We start from the raw sequence: 26,618 nt of genomic DNA, 5'->3' as shown, positions 1-26,618 counted from the left end.
GCTTAATCTTTCACTGTTAAAATGGTGTGCGAGGAGAGGAGGGTGACAGTTTTTTTGTGTTATTGTTGTCTCTCTGACATGATCCAGTCAACGGTAAAATAAACTGTTCGCGTGACGGCAGTTATCTGTACCGTATAATCACAGATGAGAGTCGGGGACCCTTTTTATTTGCTTCTATAGCGAGTATGAGATTAATGAGGTAGGCATACTATTGTTGTTGTTGTTGTACATCATGAGAGAAAGAGGTATTTATAACTCTTAAGTCGACCTGAGCGATATTGACTTTCTCGCTCATAATGTTGTGTCTCTGAACAGGGAGTACACTGTAATGGTTAATAATGACTAGTTAGACACAAGGAAATCTCAGCTCTATGAAAGGGCAGGAATAGAGCTGTCAATGGTAGATGGGAAGTACCGTGTTTTGTGTTCCCACTGAGTGAGTCAACCAACTGCCATACTTGAACTGTATTATTTTTGAATCATCACAATGGGTGCCTCACATGCACTCTCTCCCTCCCTCCCTCTCTTTCTCTTACCCCGTCTCTCTTCCTCTCTCTCTCTCTCTCTTTCTGTCTCTCATGCATGCATGCACACACACACTCACACACACCCTTGCCAATTGGAGTCAAGGACTGAGAACAGAGGTTCTACAAGTATGCATGATAGGTGTTTTCAAAGCTTCAACAAGACCTGACCCCCCCCCTGGCCTGCCCTGACCCCCCCCCCTGGCCTGCCCTGACCCCGGCCTCTGGCCTGCCCTGACCCCGGCCTCTGGCCTGCCTCGCAATACTGCTCCTGGTGGCCAAGGTCTGCAGACAAAACTGCTTTATTACTGTCACCAGCATACACAGGAACTGCCACCTGTGTCTTGAAGGTTAATGTCCTTGGCTGTTTAGTTTGTCCTAAGATGATCTACTTCACCTTGCTTTACTTGGCTATTTTAGTCACACTGTACTTTAGGTTGACCTGATAATCGCGAGGCGGATAGTGGCTTACCTTAACAGCCCATATCACGGCCCCACAGTCGTTTGGCGTGTAGAAACTAGCATGTAGACTCGACATGGCCACATGCTCAGGCTAATCACAGGTTCCCCTCTGTTGGCGTGCTGATGTTAGTCGGGGGACGATTAGCTGCTTATTTGCTGTTCGTCCCACCAGCGTCTATTATCATTGGCTGTGAGAATGTTCCTTGACGAAACTCAAGGTTATTTCTGTGTTGCGCTGTCTGCCTAGAGGCCTGTTTCCCTCCTTCCCCAGCAAGGAGAAAAGGTTGATTTGCCCGTGAAGAAAGGATTTGTCTGGTATGCCACAGATAGATCCATGAACAGATAAACACATAAATCCATAGAAATGGTATCCCTTCGTAGCTATTAAGAAACTATTCACATCATCTTCATTTTCTTCTTCAACTGACAATTAGCATATTACTGACCTTGGTTTGGTTGTGGGGGACAGTCACTAGAAAACCACGTGTCGTACTTAGTCATCCGTCAGAGACTGAGACTGACTGTGAGGGGGGGGGGGGAGGTGCAGAGGTGGAGCTTTTCGTGGCAGATTTACGTTACTTTTGGATGGTAGTGTCTGCCGAACGCTGACATTACATTATTACCTTCACAGTTTCTTCACGTACAAACACCCAGACAAGAAAGAAGCTGATGAGAACCAAAAGCTGCAGAAACACAGGAGTGGAGCTCTCTCCTCTCTGTGACCAAGTCCAGAGGTTCTCTGTGTCCAGACGATGAAGAGAGAGAGAGAGAGAGAGGGAGGGAGAGGGAGAGATGAAGAGAGAGGGAGAGATGAAGAGAGAGAGAGAGAGAGGGATGGAGGGAGAGGGAGAGAGAGGGAGAGATGAAGAGAGAGAGAGAGAGAGGGATGGAGGGAGAGGGAGAGAGAGGGATGGAGGGAGAGGGAGAGAGAGGGAGAGATGAAGAGAGAGGGAGAGAGAGGGATGGAGGGAGAGGGAGAGAGAGGGAGAGATGAAGAGAGAGGGAGAGATGAAGAGAGAGGGAGAGGGAGAGATGAAGAGAGAGAGAGAGAGAGGGATGGAGGGAGAGGGAGAGAGAGGGAGAGATGAAGAGAGAGGGAGAGATGAAGAGAGAGGGAGAGGGAGAGATGAAGAGAGAGAGAGAGAGAGGGATGGAGGGAGAGGGAGAGATGAAGAGAGAGAGAGAGAGAGGGATGGAGGGAGAGGGAGAGATGAAGAGAGAGAGAGAGAGAGGGATGGAGGGAGAGGGAGAGAGAGGGATGGAGGGAGAGGGAGAGAGAGGGAGAGATGAAGAGAGAGGGAGAGAGAGGGATGGAGGGAGAGGGAGAGAGAGGGAGAGATGAAGAGAGAGGGAGAGATGAAGAGAGAGGGAGAGGGAGAGATGAAGAGAGAGAGAGAGAGAGGGATGGAGGGAGAGGGAGAGAGAGGGAGAGATGAAGAGAGAGGGAGAGATGAAGAGAGAGGGAGAGGGAGAGATGAAGAGAGAGAGAGAGAGAGGGATGGAGGGAGAGGGAGAGATGAAGAGAGAGAGAGAGAGAGGGATGGAGGGAGAGGGAGAGATGAAGAGAGAGAGAGAGAGAGGGATGGAGGGAGAGGGAGAGAGAGGGATGGAGGGAGAGGGAGAGAGAGGGAGAGATGAAGAGAGAGGGAGAGAGAGGGATGGAGGGAGAGGGAGAGAGAGGGAGAGATGAAGAGAGAGGGAGAGATGAAGAGAGAGGGAGAGGGAGAGATGAAGAGAGAGAGAGAGAGAGGGATGGAGGGAGAGGGAGAGAGAGGGAGAGATGAAGAGAGAGGGAGAGATGAAGAGAGAGGGAGAGGGAGAGATGAAGAGAGAGAGAGAGAGAGGGATGGAGGGAGAGGGAGAGATGAAGAGAGAGAGAGAGAGAGGGATGGAGGGAGAGGGAGAGAGAGGGATGGAGGGAGAGGGAGAGAGAGGGAGAGATGAAGAGAGAGGGAGAGAGAGGGATGGAGGGAGAGGGAGAGAGAGGGAGAGATGAAGAGAGAGGGAGAGATGAAGAGAGAGGGAGAGGGAGAGATGAAGAGAGAGAGAGAGAGAGGGATGGAGGGAGAGGGAGAGAGAGGGAGAGATGAAGAGAGAGGGAGAGATGAAGAGAGAGGGAGAGGGAGAGATGAAGAGAGAGAGAGAGAGAGGGATGGAGGGAGAGGGAGAGAGAGGGAGAGATGAAGAGAGAGGGAGAGAGAGGGAGAGATGAAGAGAGAGGGAGAGATGAAGAGAGAGGGAGAGAGAGGGAGAGATGAAGAGAGAGGGAGAGATGAAGAGAGAGGGAGAGGGAGCTTCTGTCCAGGCCTTGCTAGCATCCTCTCCTCCGTCTCCACCCCCGCGAGACCAACACGTCACGCACCTCCTCCTCCCTCCGTCCCTCTGAGAAGGCCTGTCACGTTGTCTGAGCAGGCGCACAGCCGCTCGGCTCCCTCCAGCCTCCCCCGCTGTGATAATGGAGACGGGCTTCTGGACGCGTCTACCGCTGGCCTGCTTGGTTTTGGTTGCTTATCGACTCTTTGACATTCCTAAGCTGAAACAGCAGATAGCTGGCATGCAGGGGATTCTCACATGCAAATGGGGCTGGTAGAGGCGTACAGATGTGGACATGAGGTGGTTTGTGTTGTCTTGCTGCGGAGATTCAGGGGTGTCTGTGGAGATACTGGATCAGGGAAGGATGAGGCCTTGGTGACTGCTCACACACACACACACACACACACACACACACACACACACACACACACACACACAGGAATGCAGAGGCACACACACACACACACAGGAATGCAGAGGCACAAACACACACACACACAAACATGGGTATGACCAGCCACACTCACACACGCACAGAGATTGCGCTTCTGCAGCCTTCTTTTATGTATTGATCCTCTCCAGCATTTAAAATCTGGTCACTGCTGCCACAAAGCCTTTTCATTTTAGCTGCGCTGGCAAAGACTGCTGCAACCACGCCAGAATTTCAATATTTAATTCTGAGTGAGCGCTGCAAGAAATGACAAGGAGAAGTGCGGAGTGTAAAAACGAGAGGATGTGCTCTGCAGGGCTGCAGCAGTCAAAGGCATGACAGGCCTGTGTGTGTGATCACTCTGAAAACACCCTCCTGACATCTGACACGAGCTACAAGCCAAATGCAGACGGAACAACCTGCAAGTTATGTGCACGTTTGAAATACTTTTCAAGCAACCGTCAACACGTTCGCTCAAACTTCCGATCATTAAATATCAGCGTTTAACTTGAACTCCAACTTGAGTCCACAAGGAGGAACGAGTCTTGCTGTGCCATCCTCTCAGCATGGCAGGGTATTTACACAAGCTTGGCTTGTAACGGAGCAGCCAAATACACCATCCTCCATTGGATTAGCCATTACTGGAGCATCTGTTTATAGCAAGCGAGGTCAGGGAGTGAGCCTCACCTCTACCGAGACAGGGATTCAGGTAATCTACGCTGGTGTGAGAATATTGTAGCTGCTCTGCCTCTCTTCCAGAGCCAGGATTTACAGTCCTCCGCTGGGGAAGACGTTCTACTGCTTCTTCTGTGTTTGTGTGTGGCTTTTTTGTGGTGGTTTTTAATCCCCATGACAAGTGTGACTGTAAAGAATAGATCACATTGTTTACAATTCCTTATAGAAGTTAGAATAGAGGGGTCTTTTCCTCCCCTCTCTCTCTCTCTCTCTCTCTCTCTCTCTCTCTCTCTCTCTCTCTTTCTCTCTCTTTCCACTTCTCTCTCAGAGAAGAGATAAGCTGTTTTCTAGTCCATCTCTTCCTGGGAGCTGAAATGGAGGTGTTTCCTGCTGTCTGGGTGCAGAATGGCTGCCCTCCTCAGACTTCTTCCTCTTGTTTCTCCTCCAGGCAGCCATGAAAGGCTAGCTCGCTCCCCGGCGCTCAGCCATTGTCCCTCTCCCCGTCTAAACGATGACACTGAGACAGCTGTAACATGAGACGGCCCTCGCACCAGGCAGAGAGGGAGGGAGGGAGACATGGAGTGAGATGGAGGGAGAGAGCGAAGGAAGGAGAGAGGCCTTTATCAGAGACTGGGGGATGGGAGGAGGGGGAATGGGGGGATGGGAGGATGGGTGCCTGACCTCTTCCCTCGCTGCTGTCGGTCTGGGAACATCAGTGTTGTCTGTGAGGACTGTCTCCTCCCCCTCTCCTTCCAGGGGAAGGGCTGCTGGCTGGTCAGGGCATCTGGCTGGGTGCAGGAGCTCTGATCTGGGCAGGGAGGGTTGTGTTGCTGTGTGGGGGTTTATAGCTGAGGGGGAGCAACTGATGGGGGAGTGGAGACAGGTATGTGTGTGTGGAATACAAGTGTTTGTGTGTATGTGCGTGTGTGGGCCTATGTGTGCGTGCAGATGCGTGTTTGTGCGAGTGTGTGTGTGTGTGTGTGACTGCGTGACCATGCATACGGAGATGGAAATACACACTCATGGTTCTGGTCCTACCTCTGGTAAATCCTCAGTCAGAGCTCCCGGCTGGAATCCAAACATTTAGAGCTAATTTAAGCATTCAGCAGCATCCTTTAGAAAACCACACGTCCCCTCCTCTCTCCCTTCCTCCCCCCTCTCTCTCTCTCTCTGCCTCCCCCCTCTCTCTCTCCCTTCCTCCCCCCTCTCTCTGCTCCCCTTCCTCTCCCTCTCCTCTCTCTGCTCTCCTTCCTCTCCCTCTCCTCTCTCTGCTCTCCTTCCTCTCCCTCTCCTTCCTCTCCCTCTCCTCTCTCTGCTCTCCTTCCTCTCCCTCTCTTTTCTCCTCTCTCTGCTCTCCTTCCTCTCCCTCTCCTCTCTCTGCTCTCCTTCCTCTCCCTCTCCTCTCTCTGCTCTCCTTCCTCTCCCTCTCCTCTCTCTTTTTGTCTCTCTGGATGTGTATGTTTGTGGCTCATCTTGATGCTGGGGGAAAATGAAAGCACTCAATCACTCACCTGTCAGAGCACTTCAACCCCCCCCCCCCCCCCCCCACACACACACACACACACATCCCTAAGGGTTGGACTGTACTGGGTCTTTATTGACTCCCTGATTGAGACAGGAGATCCGTTTAATGGAGACTCTAACCGCTAAAACACTGGAGCTCCATCCTGTCCTCTCCTTCTGTGTTCCGGAACACCACTGGTACATTTGAGACTCATAGTTTGACCCGTGCGCGCGACTCACACATGCTACCTTTGAAGAGAAATGCCAAACGGAGACTAACAGAATAGCTTAGTAGCTAACAGGCTAAAGCAACACTGTCAGGCTAAAGCTAGATTAATGGGCTGAGGCTAAGTTAACAGGCTAAAGCAAGACGAACAGGCTATGGCCAAGCTAACAGGACAAAGTTGGACTAACAGGCTACGGCTCAGCTAGCTGGCTAAATCTTACGGAACACAGTTTATGGTGGCTGATCTACTGTTTCGTCAGGAGACTCGGTACCGTTTTAGCGTTCTGAAAAAGAAAATGAAGAGCATTTTCAACAAGCGTAGCAGCAATGTTCGTGGAGTAGTAGATGGTTCCTGGTCTCAAACACACTTCCCTGACGACTGAGGCGAGGGTGACTGGACAGTCATGACAGTGGTTCAGCTGACTGACGTGTAGCTCCTATGAGCGTTCGGCCTATATCAGGATGGACCATGTCCAGCGGAGGTGTAGTTCAGTGGCTAGCGTATGACAGATCCCATCCAGTAGTCGACGTTTTGTGGTTTGGTTAAGGGCGGCAGTTTTTCTAATATGTGTTAATCTCAGGGGCGGTTCTACACGGGGGGCCTAAAGGCTACAGGGCCCCTGTAAAAGTGTCCCTGCCCCCCCCCCCCCCCCTGTGGCCCCCCTGAGCAGACTGGAAAACAGTTTTTCTTATTCTAGCAGTCATCATGAAATGAGGAAGGGACATTGCAGCCTTTTTGCGCCAGTAAATGAAAAAGTTAGAGAAACATATTAAGGTATTGAGAGAGCTGAGGAGCTGGAAGAGGGAGAGCCAGAGCCGTTTGTATCATTTTAATGTAAAGCTAAATTAAAATATTTAATGTTTAAATATAATTTGTTTGTTTTTGCCCTGCCCCCCCCCCAGTAAAATGTGTCTAGAACTGCCACTGGTTAATCTCTGTTTCAAACATGAGTTATTCAAGTCAAGAACATTCATTTTAATAACAGTTTTGCCAATGAAGAGAGGAGGCTTGTTTAGAGAATCCCATCAGGACCCAGTCCTCAACAGTAGCTTGTATCTGAAGTTGCACATTGCCTGTTCCAGTGAGCCGGATCCTTCCAGAAACAGATCAACGATATACAATTTAATCTCCACAGTTTGTTGAACGGCGTTGATATTTAGGTCACACTATTGTACGGAGATATATTGTACATGTAAATGCGAGGTGAGGGGGGGGGGGGGGAGAGGGGAGGGGAAGGGAGAGAGGGGAAGGAAGGGAGTGAGTGAGACGGAGGGAGAGAGAGAGGGTGGGCTAGAGAGGGAGAGGGAGAGGGAGAGGGAGAGGGAGAGGGGGAGAGAGAGAGAGAGGGTGGGCTAGAGAGGGAGAGGGAGAGGGAGAGGGAGAGGGAGAGGGAGAGGGAGAGGGAGAGAGGGAGAGGGAGAGAGTCCTAGCTGGTGTTGGGGAGGAGAGCAGCTCAGACTTGAAGAGAGGTTTTCAGCCATGTTGAGTGAAACATGACAGGCTGCTTAATGGCACATACACATAGCTAACACACACACATGCTTTCTTTGTCTTTCATCTCCCTCCTCATCACACATACTCACACACACACACGCACATACACACACACACACATACACATAACATACACATGCACATAAGAAGACAGACAGAGGGATGTACAGAGAGTGGTTGAAGAGTGTCTGTGTCAGCATCTGCTGTGCTAACCCTAACCCTTCTCTTCAGATGTGCTGGGCTCTTCAGCATGTCTTCTAAGAGCTTTACATTGTGCTGTGTAACCCATCCCCTAGTGATGAGGCTGGCTCCATCAAGGAAGAAGCCATTTAACACACGCAAAAACACTCACACGCACACACACACACACACACACACACACACACACACACACACACACACACACACACCCTTTGAATAAGCTGAGAGTATTTCAATTGCTGTTAGACAAACGTTTCAGTTTTTTTTATTCTCCTCTTTCCCGGCTTATCCCCCCCCTACCCCCCCCCCCTCCCACACACACACACTCTCTCTCACACACACTTACATCCTCACACACACACTCGCACAGGTTCCATTTTGTCAGCTTTCAGCTCCAGATCATGTAACGATAAAAGATGCTGCCCTGGAGTTAAACAGTGCCAGTAAATCACAGAGCTAGTATAGGGAGAACCTTTAAACAGCGAGGAAGGGAGGGAGGGAGGGGGGGAGGGGGGGAGGGGGGAGGGGGGGAGGGGGGGAGGGAAAAAGGAACTGAGAACCAGAAAGATAGTGGAGAGAAAGGGATGTAAAGGGGAAGGAACAGCAAAAAAGAGAGGGAAATAGAGGCTCTTTGTGTTCTCTGTACTTGCATTGTGAGCGATGAACAGATGAACTGATGAATCATTGCTATTTAGGGATCGGTTTCCTGTGTCTGATGGTATGACGACGTGTCAGGCCATGATGTTTGGTTTCAGGAAGGTTTCAGGAACATGTCTGCAGCCAAACTCTGACTGGTGCTCTCTCAGAGACACACACACACACCCTAGAGAATCCCCCCCCTCTTCACACACACACACACACACACACACACACACACCAGAGAGGAGAGGCTTTAACAACCCCCTCTCTGTTGTGTGTGACAGAAGACCAACAATGCTGGTTTCAAGGACGCTCAGATTTCTCAGCGTGGGTCATCAAGCTGGGGTTAGCTCTTCATCCTCACTGCGCCGACACAGGGTGACATGCCCTCTCTGGGTCACACACCCAGCAGACACACTTCACTTCTGGTGGATTACTTATGTTTATGGATTTTAGTTTATTTATCTGGGCTAGGTGTGGCAGATGTGCGCCCTCTGTTTAGTATCGTTTGTGAAATCTTTTGAGCACAGTGTTGGTCTCAATAGTAATACATTTGACTTGTGATGCACCGTTCTTGTATTCATAGTGAGCTCTTCTTTAGAAGATCAGGGATTCCACAGGTCTTTTGCAATGTTTTATTTATGCTGAATCATTTATATAGGTTGATGGTTTTTTCGATAATAATATTATTTTGGCATCACCTTCCACTGAAAAGCTCTCCTACATATTCAGTACATTCTCCATTCACTAAATACTTTGTACAATCATTCCACAGCCCAAGTGTTTGGTTTAGTAAGTTGTGATTCATTCCTGTCCACAGCCCAAGTGTTTGGTTCAGTAAGATGTGATTCATTCCTGTCCACAGCCCAAGTGTTTGGTTCAGTAAGATGTGATTCATTCCTGTCCACAGCCCAAGTGTTTGGTTCAGTAAGATGTGACTTATTCCTGTCCACAGCCCGTGTTTGGTTCAGTAAGATGACTCATTCCTGTCCTGTATAACGGCTCTCCCAGCGAGGGTGTGGAAGTCCTGTTCTCCCATCTGACCAATTACCACACACACACACACACACACACACACACACAGTTAGACACACACTTATGAACGTACACACAAACTCCTGTTTTCCCAGGTAGACAAACGGTGTAAAACAGCGTTGACTTTGTGCGGATGGTCATGTTGTTCCTCGGTTAGTGGGTGAATCCCTCCCTGCCCCATCACTAAGGCTTCATCACAGCCCTGTGTAATCAAGGGGATCTGTCTGTGTGTTTGTTAACGTCTGTGTGTGTATGTATGTATGTGTGTGTGTGTGTTCCAGATTTGTGTGTGTGTGTACCAGATGTCCACACCATACTACAGGATAGTGTTGCTTGTTGGATGCGGGTGCAGTAAGGTGTCTGTTGCTGCTGTGTGAAATGATGACATACAGTGGGAAACGGTGTGTGTGTGGCGTGTTAGGGTGCACGTCTCTGTGTGTGTGAGAGGACTGTGTGGTGACACTATTGCTGCAGTGAGAGAGATAGTAGCCATGACATCTGTGTGACTAACCGAGCCAGCCTCAGCCTCTCGTGTCACCCTGGGAAGAGAACATGGCTGAGAACGTTCTCTCTGAGAACGTTCTCTCTGAGGGGGAACAGAGAGAGCAGGGAGGCAGCCGTGAGAAGGTTGCCTGGGCTTGATTCTCTGCAAGAAGCGTCTTGTGTTTAGGGAAAACATCCTCCCTCACACCAAAGCCCCAATTTCTGGCTTTCACTCTAACAGGTTTAGCAAGAAAAATGTGTGTGTGTTTGTGTGTATTTGTGTGTGCGATCATGGGTGGATTGTCTCTATTGAGGGAACATGGCCTTCTGTTTTGTTATGAGTGTTTGTGTGTGTGTGTACACTTGAACAGTCCAGCTAGCTGTGTGTCAGACGTCGTTTTTATGTCCTGTTGTATTGATGTGTGTTGGTGCTGAGGGCTTTGATACCCGTTTTTATTCACACGAACAACATTTCCCCTGACTCATTTGCATTAGCACATGAATTTCACGTTCTTTAACATTAAATGTTAAAACATTAAACATCAGTGAAAGCTTACCTTACATTTTATTATATATATATATATATATATATATATATATATATATATATATATATATAATAAAATGTAAGGTAAGCTTTATATATATATATATATATATACATATATAAGAGGTTTCGAGGTCAAAGAATCAATGTCGAGGGTCTGAAAAAAATATTTTTATACGGAAACAAATGCATCTGATTTATTATAGCGATTTTTTTTTTTTTTGTCAGGTGTCAAAGCAGTGATGTCAAAGAGCTGAAGACAATTCCAAAAAGTAAGTAGTCATTTGTGCGCCAGTCATCATCTTGTGAGGACATCTACAATTATTGTCTGTTCTTCCCTTCTTGTGGCTAGACGCAGGTTCTTATCACTGTTGTTATAAAATACTTCTTTTTAATGTATTTGTCTCTGACATTTGTTTGGATCAACAGAAAGCTTGGGATTTCAGGCTTAATTAGATTTCATTCTTTCGTCGCTAGAGGTTTTTTTTTCCTCTCCTCCCAATTAAATTTAACAAGGGCTGCTTGAAAAGCAGTTGTTTTGATTACATTACAAATTCGCGGGGTTCACTCAATGAATCGCGCAATTAATTACATCTCTCCCATTTTGATCAAAATATATGCGACTCAGAAAACACGGTTAATAAGCATTAGCAGTGTTTACCATCTATTGAAGATGTGCAGGGTTTAAAAGCGGTTATTTGTGAGTGTAGAGACTTTGTGTCTTCGGGTTAAGATGTTTCTTCCTGCTTGCTTTTCCTTGGTTTCAATGCTTCCTTGTGGTTGACTGTTTTTACCCAGCTGGATCTTCACTCAGAGCCTCTCAAGGTTTCTTGGGGACTAAAGTAATGCCTTGTCGCTCGCTCCGAGCACAGACAATGACTTGCACTATTTTTTCCTCCGTCTTCTCAACTTTTATGGCCTTGTGCAGACAAGTAGTCATATGATCTCATCTAACACTTAATAAACGGTTTGGTCTATTTGGGGAGCGTTCAGAGAGAGGCAGGTGTGTTTTCTGATGTAACTTGAAGGTGAAGGTGGAGACTTTAATTAGTCTTCTTAACGGAAATAAGTTGGTCACTAATTCAGTGCCTTAAGTACATGGAGCACAAGGAATTGTGAAACGTTTTTAATGTGTTCCTAGACATGTTCAATATCGGCCACAGCAGTCATTTATTGCAATCAGAATTATGTCTCCGTTTCGTATCGATTCTTTTTTTCTATATAAACAAAGACTTGTAGAGGAGGATTATGGTAGAGTTAGCTGTCTGCTGCAACACTTGTACACACACACGCACGCACGCACGCACACACACACACACACACACACACACACACACACACGCACACACACACACACAGGTTATTATTAGTAAGCCACAGAGAACAAGAGGAATGTTTGGGCTCATGGACGCAGTTCAAACAGCTACGCTGGTATTAGCTGACATTTGTTCCTTGCAAGGCGGGGGAGGACTAGGAGGGAGTGCTGCTTTAACACCCAAAGGGAAATACAAGCAAACAGACAGAGAGAGGGGAAAGAGGGAGAGACCACTGTTTATAATGCTCATGGTTAAACGACGGTGCGTTCAAGGTGTTGATTATGAGCTGATTTGTGCGCGCGTTCGTTTGTGCCTCTGTGCACGTGTTGTGTACGTCAGTTTGTATACATGCTGGAGTGTATCCAGGTGTGTAAGTGAATGTGTCTGAGAGAGAGAGAGAGAGAGAGAGAGAGACGGTCAGAGACAGTCAGAGACAGTCAGAGACAGAGACAGTCAGAGACAGACAGAGACAGACAGAGACAGACAGAGACAGACAGAGACAGACAGAGAGAGACAGAGAGAGACAGAGAGAGACAGAGAGAGACAGAGAGAGACAGAGAGAGACAGAGAGAGACAGAGAGAGACAGAGAGAAAGCAAGCGATGAGAAAGGGGGAGATAGAGCGAGTGAGCCAGCAAATGAGAGAGAGAGGCAGGAAGGGATAGAGAGAGAGAGACATAGAGAGACATTGAAAGAGAGACAGAGGCATTGAGAGAGAGACACATTGGGAGAGAGAGAGAGCGTATGCAAGGGTCCTAGCAAGGTCTTCTGAAGGGTTTGAAGCGGCTGTTGGTGCTCACAGTTAGAACTCCCATCCTGAGGAACCTTCCTTCAGTTCTCATCCTGAGGAACTTTCTTTAACAGTGTGCGTGTGTGTGCACTTGCATGTGTGTAGTGTAAGTATGTGAGTGTGTGTGTGTGAGTGTGTGTACCTGTTTGAATTCCCATGGACAGACGGCGGTGAGAATTTATCAAGTATCAGTTGGCTTGGTTTCTCTGGCCCTCTCTCCCTGCCCTGCTCTCCTTGTGTACTCCCCTGTCTCACAACCCTGGCTTGTGGGATATCTCTACGTGGTTCTCTCTGCGTACGACTTACTACCTACCCCCAAAGAAGATAGGCTTGCTGTTGATTGTCAACGTGTTTTGATGTTGTTGACAGTTGATGATGTCTCACTGTGAGGGCTGTGGTTTCACGATGTCTCCACCTGTCTCACTGTGAGGGCTGTGGTTTCACGATGTCTCCACCTGTCTCAGTGTGAGTGTTGTGGTTTCACGATGTCTCCACTTGTCTCACTGTGAGGGCTGTGGTTTCACGATGTCTCCACCTGTCTCACTGTGAGGGCTGTGGTTTCACGATGTCTCCACCTGTCTCATTGTGAGGGCTGTGGTTTCACGATGTCTCCACCTGTCTCAGTGTGAGTGTTGTGGTTTCACGATGTCTCCACTTGTCTCACTGTGAGGGCTGTGGTTTCACGATGTCTCCACCTGTCTCACTGTGAGGGCTGTGGTTTCACGATGTCTCCACCTGTCTCACTGTGAGGGCTGTGGTTTCACGATGTCTCCACCTGTCTCACTGTGAGGGCTGTGGTTTCACGATGTCTCCACCTGTCTCAGTGTGAGTGTTGTGGTTTCACGATGTCTCCACTTGTCTCACTGTGAGGGCTGTGGTTTCACGATGTCTCCACCTGTCTCACTGTGAGGGCTGTGGTTTCACGATGTCTCCACTTGTCTCACTGTGAGGGCTGTGGTTTCACGATGTCTCCACCTGTCTCACTGTGAGGGCTGTGGTTTCACGATGTCTCCACCTGTCTCAGTGTGAGTGTTGTGGTTTCACGATGTCTCCACTTGTCTCACTGTGAGGGCTGTGGTTTCACGATGTCTCCACTTGTCTCACTGTGAGGGCTGTGGTTTCACGATGTCTCCACCTGTCTCACTGTGAGGGCTGTGGTTTCTCTCTCTGTCTGGTGTTGTGTCAGACATGCAGTCTTGTTAAAACTCCATTTCTGCTCTTTGGACTGTGCGTGTGTGTCTCTCTGTGTATGCGTGTGTGTGTGTGTACCTGCATGTGTGTGTGTACGTGTGTATGCGTGTGAGTGTGTTTGTGTATGCGTGTGTGTGTGTACTTAGGCTGCAGTGCTTACACTGCCTCATCCACCTGACTTGGCCAGCTTGAAACGCTACGCCTTTTAATGACTAACACAGTCATAGGGAGGGGCTGACAGAAGAGAGGAGTGTGTGAGAGGGAGAGAAAGGGAGACAGGACAGAGAAGAGGGAGATAGAGAGGGAGAGAGGGGAAGGATATTTGGGGAAGGAGAGATGGAAATGAGGAGGGAGGGAGAGCCGAGAGGGGGAAAAGGGAGGGATGGGGCAAGGAGGGAGGAAAGGGGCAGGGAGGGAGGGGGCAGGGAGGGAGGGGGCAGGGAGGGAGGGAGGGGGCAGGAGAGAGAGAAGCCTGTGGAAGGTCAGGAGCAGCGGGCGGCCGTAGGGGAGAGACACGTGAGGCTGAGATTGTCTTGCGTCAGCCCGCAGCAGCCGTGAGAGAGACAGAGTGTGTGTGCTAGCGTGTGTGACAGAGAGAGTGTGTGTGCTAGCGTGTGTGACAGAGAGAGTGTGTGTGCTAGCGTGTGTGACAGAGAGAGTGTGTGTGCTAGCGTGTGTGACAGAGAGAGTGTGTGTGCCAGCGTGTGTGACAGAGAGAGTTTGTGTGCTAGTGTGTGTGACAGAGAGAGTGTGTGTGCTAGCGTGTGTGACAGAGAGAGTGTGTGTGCTAGCGTGTGGGAGGGAGACAGAAAGATAGTGTGTGTGAAAGCATGTGTGCTGTGGGGCCAGAATTTCTATTCCCCTCCCACTGTGCCAGCCAGCCAGCCAGTCAGCCAGCCAGTCAGCCAGTCAGCCAGTGAACCAGCCAGCCAGCCAGTCAGCCAGTGAACCAGCCAGCCAGCCAGTCAGCCAGTGAACCAGCCAGCCAGTCTGTATATTTCTAGTGTTTAGTGTTGAGGATGGCTGCTTCCTGGTGGGCTGTCTCTGAGCTCAGCATGGGAACATCTGTCATGTTCCCTGTTTAGTCTTTTCACAAACTTTGACTTCAGGTGGAGCTGTGTTTCAGCTGTGTTTCAGCTCTGTTTCAGCTGTGTTTCAGCTGTGTTTCAGTGACAGTGTGGTGGTGACGGGCTCCATGCAGCCTGGAGGACTGGTCACTCGATCCTCATTACAGCACAGAGATCCTGCAGCCTGGACGACTGGTCACTCGATCCTCATGACAGCACAGAGATCCTGCAGCCCGGGGAAGAGATCTCTGACTGGGAAACAAGCACACGCTCTCTCTCACACACACACAGCCTCTCACAGAGTGACTTACAGTGAGTACAGGGACATTCCCCCAGGGCAAGTAGGGTGAAATACATTGCCCAAGGACACAATGTCTTTGACCGGCCGGAAATTGAACCGGCAACCTTCTGAATAATTGCTCGATTCCCTAACCACTCAACCATCTGACCCCCCGGGTCGTGACACAGAGGGTCTAGGAGGCTAAAGACTAGGAGGTAATGGACTAGGAGGTAATGGACTAGGAGGTTAGGGACTAGGAGGTTAGGGACTAGGAGGCTAGGGACTAGGAGGTTAGGGACTAGGAGGCTAGGGACTAGGAGGTTAGGGACTAGGAGGCTAGGGACTAGGAGGTTAGGGACTAGGAGGTGGAGCATCCAGGAGGGTTCCCAGGAAGCTCATTACTTGTCTGTGGTGAAGAGAGAGCAAAGGCCCTGGCGAGGGCCCGGTGTGTGAAGGGGGGCAAGGGGAGGGGGGGAGGGATGGGGGGAGGGGTGGGGGGGAGGCCCAAAGGTTCAATCCCAGCTGAGGTCCTGCTCTGCTGCTGCTGGTCTGGAGGGCAGATGGTCAGAGAAGACCTGGATCCTCCATACACACTCTCTGTCTCTCTCTCTCTCTCTCTCTCTCTCTCTCTCTCTCTCTCTCTCTCGTTACAGTCCCAGCTGCCTCATCTCTTTCATCACCCTGAGAGAGAGAGGGAGGGACTCTCTCCATCTCTGTTTCTCCCTCTCAGGGCGTCAGCCCTGGAATGAAATGTCTGTTAACTGGGCAGTGTGGCCGGCAGCTAGGGGGATTACAGGTGAAATTCAGCTTCCTCTTTAAAATGCCATCTCTAATTTCCAGTTCCCTGGCCTCCTCCCTCTCTCTCTCTCTCTCTCTCTCTCTCTCTCTCTGTGTGTCTCTCTCTCTCCCCCTCCCTCCCTTGGCCCCTGACGTGTCTCTCAACCCCAGAGACACTCCCACAATGCCATGCGGTGGCGGTTGCATGGTGATATCAGTCGAACTGAGGGGGGTGGGGGGCAGCCTGCCTTGGAGCAGCATCACACTGACGCTGTGTGTGTGTGTGTGTGTGTGTGTGTGTGTGTGTGTGACAGAGACGAGATAGGGGAAAAGAGAAGTACATAGGATGGTGTGTCTATTTGTATCTGTCTGAAAGAGAGAGTGTTACAAATGTATGTGTGAGAGTGTGTATGTGTCTGTATCTGTGTGCATGTATATCTGTGTGTGTATCTGTGTGTGTGTGCGTGTGTGTGTGTAGAGCGTCAGCACAGCGCTGGCTCAGTAGAGGTGACACCAAGGTGAACACAGTGTGTGGATGCTCTCCAGAGTGGAGGCAGCAAATGGCTCCCTGGCAGATGGAGTCTTTGTCAGGGAAGAAAGATGGCAGCTTCACAGCGTCAGAGAGTCACTCCTCCTGACACACACACACATACACACACACTCGGAAACACACACACAACATCATAAACACACACACATCATCAAAACACACACATCTCACACACATAATAAACACGCACACACACTTCTTGCACACATGCACTGATAGACATTCCCCTCTCTCTCATCCTCTCACAAACGACAAACCATTTTTCTTTCTCTCTCTCTCTCTCTCTCTCTCTCTCTCTCTCTCTCTCTCTCTCTGTCTCTCTCTCTCTCTCTCTCTCTCTCTCTCTCTCTCTGTCTCTCTCTCTCTCTCTGTCTCTCTCTCTCTCTCTCTCTCTCTCTCTCTCTCTCTCTCTCTCTCTGTCTCTCTCTCTCTCTCTGTCTCTCTCTCTCTCTCTCTCTCTCTCTCTCTCTCTCTCTCTCTCTCTCTCTCTCTCTCTCTCTCTCACACACACACACCTCATCATCCACCCACTAACCCCTCCCTCCCCTCGTCCCTCCCTCTGGTGGGTATTGACCTCCCCTCAGCTGTGAGGACTCCCTGGCTGATCAATCCTCCCCCCACCCCCCCTCCTCCTCTCCTCCCATTGTTTACCAGGAAGGCAGAGCGCTCTCAAGATGGCCTCTGTCAGGTGGAAGGATCCATTTCAGTGTCAGGGCGGGAGTGGAGGAGGGGGAGGCGAGACACTAGAGACATGCTGCATGCCTGGGAAGAGGTGCAGAGGAGAGGAGGGGAAGAGGAGGAGGAGGGGAGGAGGAGGAGGAGGGGAGGAGGAGGAGGAAGGGGAGGAGGAGGAGGAGGGGAGGAGGAGGAAGGGGAGGAGGAGGAGGAGGGGAGGAGGAGGAGGAGGGGAGGAGGAGGAAGGGGAAGAGGAGGAGGGGAGGAGGAGGGGAGGGGAGGAGGAGGAGGAAGGGGAAGAGGAGGGGAAGAGGAGGAGGAAGGGGAAGAGGAGGAGGGGAGGAGGAGGAGGAGGGGAGGAGGAGGGGAGGGGAGGAGGGGAGGAGGAGGGGAGGGGAGGAGGAGGAAGGGGAAGAGGAGGGGAAGAGGAGGAGGAAGGGGAAGAGGAGGAGGGGAGGAGGAGGGGAGGGGAGGAGGAGGAGGAAGGGGAAGAGGAGGAGGGGAGGAGGAGGGGAGGGGAGGAGGAGGAAGGGGAAGAGGAGGAGGGGAGGTGGAGGAGGAGGGGAGGAGGAGGAGGAAGGGGAGGAGGAGGGGGAGGAGGAGGAGGAGGGGAGGAGGAGGAAGGGGAAGAGGAGGAGGGGAGGAGGAGGGGAGGGGAGGAGGAGGAGGGGAGGGGAGGAGGAGGAGGGGAGGAGGAGGGGAGGGGAGGAGGAGGAGGAAGGGGAAGGGGAAGAGGAGGAGGGGAGGAGGAGGGGAGGGGAGGAGGAAGGGGAAGAGGAGGGGAGGGGAGGAGGAGGAGGAGGGGAGGAGGAGGAGGAAGGGAAGGGGAGGGGAGGGGAGGAGGAGGAGGGGGAAGAGGAGGGGAGGAGGAGGAGGGGAGGGGAGGAGGAAGGGGAAGAGGAGGGGAGGAGGAAGGGGAGGGGAGGGGAGGAAGAGGAGGAGGGGAGGAGGAAGGGGAGGAGGAGGAGGAGCAGACACCATGACATTTGAATGTGTCACCTCACTGATAATAGGCATTAGTTTTCTAATATGTGAGAGTGAAATGACATTTGATAGTTAGAGAGCCACATTGGCTGCCAGCATGGCTGGAGAACGTTCTGGTATATTGTTATTTAGTTTTTTTTAAGCAAGACTTGCTTTTATTTTAATGCCTGATTTCTGATCAAGTCGGTTCAGATACCCAGAAACATAGATAAACAACCTCCATGTAATACCCATCCTCTCTCTGTCACACACACACCCACACACATACTGTCACACACACACCCACACACATACTGTCACACACACACCCACACACAGGGGGGAGAAGAGGAGGTGGGAGGGGAGGAGGGGGGAAGGAAAAAAAACAAAGGTCAGGAGCTAGAGAGGGGTAAAAGGGAAAAACAGGATGAGGGTACAAACTCTACTAAGCGGTGTACACACACAGGCCTGGCTGGGAGATGTAGTTTCAGTAGCACAGGCTGATGACTGATTTCATTAGACCTCATCTCTCATTGCTATGCACGGATTGTTCTCCTGCAGCAAAATGAATATTGTATTCACATACACCCTGCCTCGTCCACTCCTAGGATGACACCCTGTGGATGAAGGGAGGGGAGGGGAGGGGAGGGGAGGGGAGGGGAGGGGAGGGGAGGGGAGGGGAGGGGAGAGGAGAGGAGAGGAGAGGAGAGGAGAGGAGAGGAGAGGAGAGGGGATGAGAGGGAAGGAGGGTAGGGGAGGAGAGGAGGGGAGAGGAGGGGATGAGAGGAGAGGAAGGGAGGGGAGGAGAGTGGAAGAATCTTCCTGTTTTGTCTGTATTAGTTGTAATTAAAATGATTTTGAGAGCGACAGTTTAACCTCTGATTGGGTGACATTTGGAGTGGGTTGGTGGTGGTTTAATCTTGTTATTTTAGTTGTGAAGCTGCTTGTGTAGATGTTCTAAAGTCTTGTGTCAGTATTGATTTTTGAGTGAGTGCTGAGTGGAATGGTGTGTGTGTGTGTGAGTGAATGTGTGCATGTGTGTGCGTGTGTGTGCATGTGTGTGCGTGTGTGTGCGTGTGGGTATATGTGTGCGTGTGTGTACGATTGCGTGCGTGTGTGTGACTGAATGAAGGACACAGATGTACAGTGTTTCTCGCCTCTCTCTAATCCTCCAATGTGTGTGTGTGTGTGTGTGTGTGTGTGTGTGTGTGTGTGTGTGTATCAACTGGAATTCCAGTCCTTAGTGGGCCATGAGGAAAGGCTCTGGTGAAGATATTAATAGGAACGAAGACAAAAAAGGAAGAAAAAAACCACAGGCATGATTCTGTAGGTTAGTAATGAGTCTGTGTGGATGGATTATCTCTGGGTCTTTCTAGAATTTTCCCTTTCTAGAATATTTATCTAGCGTAAATCCTGAGCAATGCTCACACGCTCTCTCTCTCTATCTCTCTCTCTCACAAACACACACATTGTCCCTCACATGCACACTCTCTCTCTCTCTGCCTCACACACACGCTTCCTGCGTGGGGTGGAACTCTCTCCTGTCAGAGGACAGACTGAGCTGCCCCATGTCTCTGAGCTCCTGTGTCTCACCCTGAGAAACCACGTCCCCCTGTCCTCTCACGTTACACACTCTGTTTCACCCCCCCCCCCCTCACAGAGGCCTGGGGGGGGGTTACGGCCTCCTCTTGAGTGTGTGTTAGAGAGTGTGTGTGTGTGTTACAGATCTGCTTCCTGTTCTGCTGCTGGGATGACATCATTATGGGATGAATGAAATGAAGCATGTCTTCTGTGGAACGTTGGTCCGGAACTGATCTTATGTGTGTATGTATGTTAGTGTGCGTGCGTGTGTGTGTTAGCAAATGTGTGTGTCAGGGCCGTAATCATAATATGTACAAGGGGGCACCCTCAGACTCCCCAGCAGATTCCCCCCCCCCGCCCCCCCAATGTTGACTCCATGGCTTCGTCCTTGGTGTGTGTTAGCGTGTGTGTGTGTGAGAGGTGTAAAGGTTACCCATAGGCTGTTAACCAGCACTGCTTGGTGGCCCTTTAACACCCACGCTAAGAGATGGTTCATTTCATCTCTGGGTGGTGAAGGTCATATTACACCTGGCTTGCTGTCATTCTTTCACCTCTCTCTCTTTCCCTCGCTCTCTCTCTCTGTCTCTCTCTCTCTCTTTCCCTCTCTCTCTCTCTCTCTCTCTTTCCCTCGCTCTCTCTCTCTGTCTCTCTCTCTCTCTCTCTCTCTCTCTCTCTCTCTCTTTCCCTCGCTCTCTCTCTCTCTCTTCCTCTTTCTATCCCTCTCTCTCCCTCTCTCTCTCTCTTCCTCTTTCTATCCCTCTCTCTCTATTTCACACTCAAACACACGCAGTGTGTTTCAGAGCCGTTGTGTATTAGGTAACAGGAGCTGTGAGGAGCACAGCATTTTCCATTAACAGGTGTGTGTGTGTGTGTGCCTTTTCTCTCTCTCTGTCTTAGCCTTTTTATGTGTGTGCATGTGTGCCTCATGTATGTGTGCTACGTGTGTGTGTGTGCCTCGTGTGTGTGCTACGTGTGTGTGTGTCCGTGTGTAAGGAGCCATTCCTCTGTCACACCTCCCTAAACAACCTCAGCAGCTACAGGAGCCAGACTGCCTCCATGATGAGGATGATCCTCTTCGTTATATTTGATTTATTAGCCGAAACAGTCCTTAGCTTACAGATACGGCAAAACTCCCACCTTGACGGAGTGTTCTGCTGTTAAGTGTGTGTGTGCGCATTACATTTACATTGTCATTTAGCAAACGCTCTTATCCAGAGCGACTTACAGTAAGTACAGGGACATTCCCCAGAGGCAAGTAGAGTGACGTGCCTTGCCCAAGGACACGTCATTTTGCACGGCCGGGATTTTGAACCGGCAACCTTCTGATTAATAGCCTGATTCCCTAACCGCTCAGCCATCTGATCCCCACCCATCTGTTTGCATGGTGTTGTGTGTGTTGTGACAGTGCCAACAGTGACAATGCTGCACCAACATGCACCCCACCACACACACACACACATATGTTTTTGTGCTGCCTTGTGTGTCCTGGTACAGCAGGCATGATTAAGACCACAGATACAGGGTTGTTTTTAAGGTGTAATGTTGTCAAATCTTTTAGATTTGTGGAAACCATTAGGAGGCTGTTATGTATATCAGTCATAGCTCCAAGGGAAATGGTTACATTTCAAAGCAGACTTAAGCCAAACCCAGAACAAAGTCAATAGTCTCTGCGTATATTTAGATCTACACAGACTTCGACTTTTTGCTTTTTTCTCTCTCTCCTTATCCTTCCCTCCCTCCCTCGATCCCTCCCTCGATCCCTCCCTCCCTCCCTTCCTTTCTCTCCCTCCTTCTTTTCATGCTGTATTTACAGCAACACTGAGCTCAGTTTGGATCCGCAACTGAAAAGAAAAAAAAAAAAGAATTCAGCTCTACTCCTCCTACACTCAACAAACCTCAGGGCACTTAGCAGGGGAAAAACCATTAACACACAGACACACACACACACACCACACACAGGCCGATGTACACACACACACACACACACACGCAGGCAGATCTGTGCTGGCTGCTTGGTGCTTGTCTAAGATGTCCTCCTCAGCAGGATGAGGACGTTCCTCCCCTGCTGCTGTTGTCATGGAGCAAGGCGTGAAGGGTGTCTGTTTATATCTCAGCACCCTCCCTCCTCTCTTCTCCTTCCCTTCCTCCTCTTTCCTCACTCCCTCCCTCCTCTCTCCCTCTCTCTTTCCCTCTCCCCCTCTCCCTCTCTCCTCCGTTATCTCAGACCAGGAAGTATGCTGCCCTGGTTGACAGGAAGCCTCAACATGTTTGTTGTGATGTGTGAATCCTGCTCTGTAGAGGCTGGAGTCGATAGGAAACCTGAAATAGCTCAGTGATAGAGCAGCTGACCACTAGTCAAGAGGTTGGAGGTTTGATTCCTCTCCTGGAAGTTTCTTGGGATGAAAGACCCTGCTTAATGAACATGTTATTTTTATTCAAATGGTGTTTGAGGCTCAGTGGGTACAAGACGCACCACACATGCCGAGGATCCAGCACAGCGGCCCAGGGTCTCTCTCATACATGTGTTGTCTCTCTGTATCTGTGTCTCTTTCCAATAAAGCCACAAAAAGGATATTAAAAAGTGCTTAATCAAAACATAGTTAGTTGTGTAAAAAGTGCGTTGTGCTTCTTGTGGTTGCCAGTGAGTTTTTACTTCAAAACATGCTTCTGTTATCAGTCAGCTGGTGTCGAGATGTGAGGCTTCGTATGGACAGCATGAACACAGTTGAGTGATGCCTTCTGTAAAGCCATCCTTACATGTGTTTAAGAACACAAACCTTGGTGTTGCAAAGTACCTGCAATACAGGCTCAACAGAACACGCAATGCATCCTGGGATAAGCGTGTGTGCGTCACACTGTCTGGATGAAAGACCCCAAAGTGGAGTTTAGAGAACTACAACCCTCTCTTTCTGTCTCACTCTAACTTTCTCACTCTGTCTCATTTTCCCTCTCTTTTGTTAGTCTGTCACTCTCTCTGTGTCTCTTTTTCATCTGTCCCTTTCTCTCTTTTTCTCTCTCCTCTCTTTCTCTCTCTCTCTTTTCAAAATGGCTGCTGGTTGTTGGGTTTTGTTTCCTCTTTTTGTCATGACGTGTTTGAAGACTGTCTTACTTACCAAACAGCCACAGTTGAAAAAGCGCTCGGCTCTAAAAAGAGGCCCACCTCGCAGCACACAAGTTGAGTGATCGAAAATTAAATGTGATCAAACCCTTTGTGGCTTATGTGCTTGTGTGCGTGTTTGTGTGTGTTCGTGAGAGTATGTGTGTGTGTCTGTGTGCCCTACCCTGCTCATAGCTGTTGTCAGCTGTATTCAGGTGCAGCTGTTTGTACTGCAAGCTTAGCCACGTTAGCTACGTTCCTGTGATTCTCTCAACATCTGTCTCTGGCAGGTGTGTGCTGCTCAGAGTGCTGGCCGACGCTGCTCTGATAGAGCTATCACACAGACACTATAACACAGACACTATAAAGACACAGGCACTGTGGGGCCTGTATGGCTGGCAGGCTTGCTGGCTGGCTGGCCGGCTGGCTGGCTGGCTGGCTGGCAGGTCTGTGACCTACGGCCCGGAGGAGGAGTGGGCCAGACATGGGTATCATCCAGCAACAGGCTCCAGTTTCAACCCAGACAAATGAGGAATCCACTAAGGGGGCTAGATACACACATATACACAGACACACACACACACAGTGAAGCGTGCGCGCACACACACACACACACACACACTCTGTGCTCAAATGAGAAGCAGTTGTCTTGAAACAGAGGAACACAGAAGCTTTAACTGTCTCCTAGAGCTATCTGCCCCTCCCAGCCCAGGTGTCAGGTGTCAGCAAGAAGGCCGGTAGCATGTGATTGGCTCTGCTATCAGGAAGTGTTGGAGTTGGAAGGAGGAGCCAGATGGTTACAGTTTTACTTCAAAGGCAGAAGTTACAGCAACTGAGGGAGAGACAGACAGAGAGACAAAGAGAGAGAGACAGAGCTGAATCCATTGGCAGGCTGTATTATTATCCCAGCCGTACCCGTGTGTCAGGTTATGATTTAACTGTCACCATCCGACAAAACTCCCAGCCAGCGCCTCAACAACGGGTGGCTCAAATATTTTGGCTTCAACAAATGAATGCACTAACTGGGCTGGGGGGCCTCAGGGCACTCTGTTTTTAAAGTGTTGGCTCTGAGCTCGTCAACGGAGCTAACGTCTCCGTTTTTACGGGTTAGCAAGCCGAGAGACTGGTTTTAAAACCGGCGAATATGTGTATCCTTGTAAAAACACGTGTTGAACGAATTGAGTACATATGTCTGATCTAAGTGCCATTTTTTTTTTTTTTTTTTATGTCGATTACGCTCTTTAGGGTACGACAATTTCATCTCAAATTAGCGAGAGTCGATGGAGCCCAAAGTGAGGCTGCTTAACGGCTGTTTTAAATTCTCCTCTAATTGCTTAGCATGGAGACACAGACGGGGCTATATTTATCAGTCATTTCTCGCTTGGGTCGTCATTAAAGGTGCCACAGAGCCAACATTGGCTGTTGTTGCTAGAGCGCTAGCTCTGCTGTGTTTTGTTTACCCAGACGGACACGCAAATACGAGCCTTTCTGCGGCTTTGTTGGTGTCTTCACGCTCACAACATGCAGTCAGTATACTGTCATATAATTGTAAGCGAGCGTTGGTTGAAATTTAGTTATTTGTAGAAAAAGACGTGTCTCTAGGGACTCGCCTCTCCCGGTTCCCGTCACTACGCACCCGCTCGTGCTCAACACAAAAGCTAATTCCTCACTTTAATGATATAGGATCATTATTTTAGTCTATATAAATATATGACAACAATTCAGTAATTACCCTACTACATGTTTGTTTGTGAATGTCATGCATTTTACAGTTATTCAATTGGAATTTCTATTTTAGTGCACTGATTAACTGGATTGACATAAATGGACTGCCTGCTGGAGTTGGGCTAAGCCGTCTAGTTTCACCCTACATGTAGGCTAGTACAAAAGACCAACAGTGCTGTAATATGTGTTCTGGAAAAAAACTAGTTTTTGCAACAGCCACGTGATCCTACAGCTATATGCTATAGGCCTACCTTTTAATAAAATATAATCCTCCATATAGCCTACCTTAGCCATTGCTGCTCTTCTATAACCCTAGATGCTATGCTAAGTCATCAGCCCTGACCCCGAGATGGTAAGCTGCATCATGCTACAGCTAGCTGCTATGCAGCACTGGCCCGGCCTCAGAGGCGATAGGCCTGGGCCCTGCTATGCTACAGCCCATGGCCCCAGTGAGGGCTAGCTTGCTAAAGTAAACATTGTGTTAGCGCTGCTGCGGCTTGTTCGGTCGCAGGCTGTTAATCATTGCTCAACAGAGAGCCTTGTCAGGAACAACAACATGCCCAAGAATTAATCACATCTATAGATCCCCTGTTTTATGGGCTGGACATTTTAACGACAGCGTTTTTAATCATTAGGCCTCTCCTGTAAACGTGTAATGTAAGCAGCCTAGCGGATCAGAGCTACGACCGGTCTTTCTACACACCTACACCTCCATTTATTATAGTTCTCTTTTAAACTGCTGCCTGCAGCTTCAGTTCATATAATTAATTACGAGGCCGCTTTAATGCTGCCGTGTGACTGTTTACACATCAATTGAGGGTGAAAATGTGTGAAGCCAAGATGAAACGTGATTTGGTTTCTATTTGACGTTTTAAGCTTATGAAACGACACAGTGGTTTTACTACAGACTTACAACCTGCTAATAGACAGCTGAATTCTCCCGCTTTTTACAAATCTGTTTAGTTTGTTTAACTAGAATAACACCAATTACAGTAGCCTGCCATGCTGACGACAAACACTAAAGCTCTTCTTCTGTCTGTTCTGTTATCACTTCTTGTCTCCTATGTTACAACATGATCGGCTGCTGGCCGCTTCTCTGTCCCGGCTCGTGTTGCAGGATTTAGGTTCAGCGCGACACGCTGGAGTCATTCAGAGCAGGAGTTCTCAAAGAGAGCGAAGAGAATGGTCTTGGTAATTAAAAGGCAATTTTCTAAAATTGATTAGATTATGCTAATGAGAGGAGATAGTATCTGAGAAACGGAAAGGAGAGAGAGAGAGAGAGTGGGAGGGAGGGAGGAAGAGAGAGAGAGAAAAGGAATGACAGTCCAGCCGCCATTACAGGCCACTGCTTTCTGCAGAGTGCTTCATAAAATGTCAGATCTTTTCTCCCTGAGCATGGCTCTGAGAGATGGCAGCGTAATGCTCTGGCAGTTCACCTGCTGCAGTGTGTGTGTGTGCGCACATTCAAGTGTGTGTGCCTGTATGTGTGTGCATTCAAGTGTGTGTGTGTGTGTGTGTGTGTGTCGTGGCTGGCCTCCCGTTGCAGCAGAGCAGAACAGAGTGACTGGCCGCCCGCTGCTCCTCCTCTCTCTCTGTCAATAAAGGACAGAATACTCTTTTCCAGCCAGTCATTTTCACATATCACAACAGTTAGGAGGGCGTCCATTTTAGCTGCTCAACAAATCCTGGAGCAGTCACTTCACTGTACCCTGTTAACACGCCACACAGGTCTGAATAATACTCTCTCTGACTAGAGATTTTTCTAGAATAATCTGCAGGACTTGCAGACTCGTTCAGAGACTCTTTACAGGATAAAAGATTTTAGTAAATTAAAATGATCAATTAGCAGATGCTTTTATCCTAACTGAAATATGGGACATGAACCTGTGAGCTTGGCAATCTGATGTTCTGACCACTAATCTGCCAGTGTCTCATCTCAGACTTAGTAGAATTATAATAAAGAACAAACATATGTACGTCCAGCAGCACACATCTGACCAGTGACTGCACTGTCTCCTGTCAGTGGAAGACAAAGAGAGCATATCTCTTTAAATTAGATCACAATTACACAATT

At 49.3% G+C, this 26,618-nt stretch overlaps 1 pseudogene across 1 annotated transcript in view; it reads left to right on the top strand.

Annotated features, from left to right (window-relative positions):
• Positions 1-26,618, top strand: part of LOC146260619 (bromodomain adjacent to zinc finger domain protein 2B-like) — a 74,199-nt pseudogene that overhangs the window by 3,256 nt on the left and 44,325 nt on the right. Inside the window, exon 2 of the transcript XR_014724816.1 lies at positions 10,762-10,805. The product of XR_014724816.1 is annotated as a bromodomain adjacent to zinc finger domain protein 2B-like (transcript). The remainder of the gene's footprint in view (positions 1-10,761; positions 10,806-26,618) is intronic.

This window comes from Hypomesus nipponensis, chromosome 12 (assembly GCF_054491055.1).
Source record: "Hypomesus nipponensis isolate SF chromosome 12, ASM5449105v1, whole genome shotgun sequence".
NCBI classification, from domain to species: domain Eukaryota; kingdom Metazoa; phylum Chordata; class Actinopteri; order Osmeriformes; family Osmeridae; genus Hypomesus; species Hypomesus nipponensis.
This window is presented reverse-complemented; position numbering and strand designations above follow the sequence as displayed.